Source organism: Cibotium barometz, chromosome 8 (assembly GCF_041138505.1).
Source record: "Cibotium barometz isolate CiBa-2024 chromosome 8, ASM4113850v1, whole genome shotgun sequence".
NCBI lineage: Eukaryota > Viridiplantae > Streptophyta > Polypodiopsida > Cyatheales > Cibotiaceae > Cibotium > Cibotium barometz.
In genome coordinates this window covers 44,000,321-44,004,255 of record NC_141053.1, presented here as the reverse complement: position 1 = coordinate 44,004,255, position 3,935 = coordinate 44,000,321, and the positions used below count along the sequence as shown (strand labels likewise).

General features: G+C 44.7%; 1 pseudogene across 1 annotated transcript; it reads left to right on the top strand.

Annotated features, from left to right (window-relative positions):
• The first annotated feature begins 233 nt into the window (after positions 1 to 233).
• LOC147636307 (3-ketoacyl-CoA synthase 11 pseudogene) lies at positions 234 to 3,318 on the top strand (annotated as a pseudogene). Its single transcript, XR_015266516.1, has one exon. The product of XR_015266516.1 is annotated as a 3-ketoacyl-CoA synthase 11 pseudogene (transcript).
• The last annotated feature ends 617 nt before the right edge of the window (positions 3,319 to 3,935 follow it).

The window sequence follows — 3,935 nt, the reverse complement described above, 5'->3', positions numbered from 1 at the left end:
TATATTTTTTAATAAAAAAAACTTGATGTGTACGAAGTTGCTATGTCACAGATATAAAGTGACCCCAACAAGGATCTCATACACAACTTACTTGAGTCGTGGTGGTGAGTGTGAGCTTCAAGATGAGGTTCACAAAAAAAGGAAGCATGGTATCCACTTGTAGTAAGACTTGCAAAAAATAAATTATACAAATGGTGAATAATTAAAGCAAGGTGCACCCAAACAAAATTGAAGAAGGCATGTACCACATCACTTTAAGTATTCTAGCCAATTATGCACTGTCCACATCAATGTTCTTTGCACAATTAAATCTCTTTGTGCTATTGACTTGCTAATGTCATGACTTGAATGCCTTTACAATTGCATGATGCTCTATGAAAGAAGCCATGTAAATATCCAAGTTCTTAACTTTACGGTTTTCAAGTACAAGAAGTGAAAGGAGAGGATGCCCTTTCTTTATATATGGTTGTCTGCCAAGGGAGATATTATATATAGTCCACTAGGACAATGGATCATTTGGACTATTGTGCCGAGAGTAACCCAAAAGTAACAATGGCTCATTTCGACTATCTCCTTTTGATGTGCTACCAATACATGATGGGGGCCAATTGTGTGATAAAAAAATGCAACTGCCCTCCGAAAGAAATGGTCAAAATTCGGCTGCACGGAGGTGCTAGTAGCCTTGCCCCCACAGTTGCTTTTTGATGGGCGTGACGCCTGTTTTTGATCATTTTGGTCATAAAATACTTGCAAAATGTTAAAATGAACGTCAAGAATTACGCTGAAGTACAAAGAAACTTGTTATGTTTTACCAAACCTGTCAATTTTGAAGGGTAAGGGTGCCCGTTAAAAGTCGAACTGCTTGCCCCCCAGAGTTATCAGAGATATAGGTTTTTGATTGAACATTATCAATCAGTTAATAATCTAATTAATGGCTTAGAGAATAGGTGAGTCACTGAGTTGGAAACTTGCAATCACAACTTTGACGGCATCCAGCTAGGATGATCCACAAGTCATGGCATAAAAATAAAGTTATAAAGGAGGTGCGCAAGTTGAGGTGATTTGGGGGAGGGCGTGTAATTATTTTGACCGAGGTTGCTTTTTACGTACTCGATTCCAGCGAGTCATCAGAGCGCAACTACTTCGTGGGCGGCCATTAAGCGGCCGGAGGCGGAGAGCAGTAATTTCATGCAACGACGCTCTCCGCGTGCTTGTTTGGTGGCAAGTTGGTGCTAGCTACTGAATGCCAGTAGTATAAACACCCCCGTCTGCCCTTGCAGACTCCCATGCTGCAGCTCTTATCAACCCACTACGCCGCCCCCTCCGCTTCCTCTACCTCCATGCTTCCCTTCTCTGCCCATTGCTCTCCCCCACCTCCCCTTGCTTTCGCCTAACCTCTTCTCTCTCAGAAGAGGTTCTGCTTCGCGCACACCCGCACCCACACAATGGGTCTACAACCTCTCATCCCATCTCCTGCAGCTAGCTCGTTCCACGACTCTGAGCCTTACCATAAGGAGTCCATTAATGTTAAACGTGAGCTCAGGCGCCTCCTTCGCTTTGTCCTCCCTTTCTTAGCTGTGCCTGCTCTCGCTCTCGCTCTTATCCAGCTTGAGAAACTAGCTGCTTCTCATGACTGCTTCCACTTCCTTCATCAGTTCGAGCTCTTGGGTGTCCCTGGCGTTGCCATTGTTGCCCTTGTCGCTCTCCTCTGTTGCGGGATTCTTCACTACCTTCTGCTGCTTCACAAGCCTGTGTATTTACTGGACTTCGCATGCTATAAGGCTCCAGATGAGAGGAAGCTGCCCATGCACGACTTCATGATTAAGTCGGAGCTCCTTGAGAAGTTCACAGAGGAGAGCCTTGATTTCCAGAAGAAGATTTTGCAGAGGTCGGGCATTGGGCAGGAGACTTATTTCCCGCGTGCGGTGACCAATGAGCCGCCTAATCCATGCCTGGAAGAGGCTAGAAGGGAGACAGAAGATGTGATGTTTGGGTGCATAGATGAGCTCTTTGCCAAATCTAGCATTAAGCCAAGGGACATCGGCATACTGGTGGTGAACTGCAGTGTGTTTTGTCCCACCCCATCTATGTGTGCGATGATTGTGAATAGATACAAAATGAGGGGAAACATTCTGAGCTACAATCTGGGCGGCATGGGGTGCAGTGCTGGTGTTATTGCAGTAGGGTTAGCAAAGGAGTTACTGACAGTGCATAGAAGAACTTATGCGGTTGTGATAAGCACTGAGAATATCACCCTCAACTGGTACACAGGCAACCACAAGTCCATGCTGGTGTCCAACTGCTTGTTCAGGCTTGGAGGCTGTGCAGCATTGTTATCAAACGTTCCATGTGATAAAAGGAGGGCAAAATATGAGCTGCAGCACATAGTGAGGACTCACAAAGCCGCAGAAGATGTGAGCTACTGGTGCGTGCAGCAGCAAGATGATCCGTTTGGTGTGATGGGGGTGAAGCTCTCTAGAGAGCTCATGAGTGTCGCAGGAAATGCACTCAAGAGCAATTTAACCACATTAGGCCCTCTGGTGCTGCCCTTGTATGAGCAGGCCCACTTCTTTGCAACGCTGCTTGGGAGGAAAGTATTGAAGCTAAGCTTGAAGCCATATATACCTGATTTCAAAGTAGCGTTCGAGCACTTCTGCATTCACGCAGGAGGCAGAGCCGTGTTGGACGAAGTGGAGAAGAACCTGCTGCTTTCTGAGAGGAACATGGAGCCCAGCCGCATGACCTTGTACAGATTTGGCAACACGTCCAGCAGCTCGATCTGGTATGAGTTAGCCTATCTTGAAGCGAAAGGCAGAGTGAAGAAAGGTGACCGCGTGTGGCAGATTGGCTTCGGCTCCGGCTTCAAATGTAACAGCGCCGTGTGGAGGGCCCTCGCTGATGTCCACGCCCACAACTGCTGGAGCGACTCCATCGACCATTTCCCAGTTCACGTCCCAGCCGTCGAGAAATTTTAACATCAATCCCGCCATAACCTCTCACTAATCTATCCTTAATCCAATCTCTCCCACTAACCTTCATCCTTGTTTCGGTTGCTCCCAATGAGAACCCACCTTCTATTAAGCTCTTTCAATTACCTCAATCCAACCCTTACAAGGTTCTGATTTCCTTAGCACTGTCCAAGGCCCCCTAATCCACATCCTTAACCCATCCACCCTATCTGAACCCACCATTAATCCACTCACGCTTTTCTGCAACTCCACCTTCTCCAAGGCCTCTCCCACTATCAATTTTTACTTTTGTACGATACTATTGTATCTCTTTTTTTAAATAAAAAAATTCCGAATTTTTTTGATTTTACTGCGGCTCTGGTTTCTCACTAATTCGATGCTTGAATGCGGGCTGTTCTATGCAAAGTGTCTTTTTCCAAAGTAGTCTTTTTCCAAAGTACTCCACTGGGTGTGCTCTGTGACTGTTGGCCCATCGTGTATTTATTATGTAAAATTAATGTTCTTTTCTAACGACGCAAAAAGAAACTTGCATTTCAATTTAAAAAATGGCCCGTCCGAAACTAACTTTTTTTCTAATTTGAGAGAAAGGAAGCCTAACCGGTTACTATTGAAAAAAAATTCTAGGTTTATACCGGTTTTATTACTAAACTTTCAAAAATTTGAATCCTAAAATACAAAGTTAGGCAAAATTTCTCAATTTGAACCATGAAAATTCCACTGTTCTTTTTATGGCACTTGCTTTTCACACAATGTTAGTATATTGTGTAAAGGACAAGTGGGTGACCCGTGCATTGATGCATGGCTAGAGCATTGATGCATGGCTAGAGCGAGCATGAACCCAAGTGTGCCTAACCCTATCTCCTAAGAATGAAAAATTATACCTTCAATTCCAAAAGGGTTCTTTTTATGGCACTTGCTTTTCACACAATGTTAGTATATTCATAAAGGACAAGAGGGTGACCCATG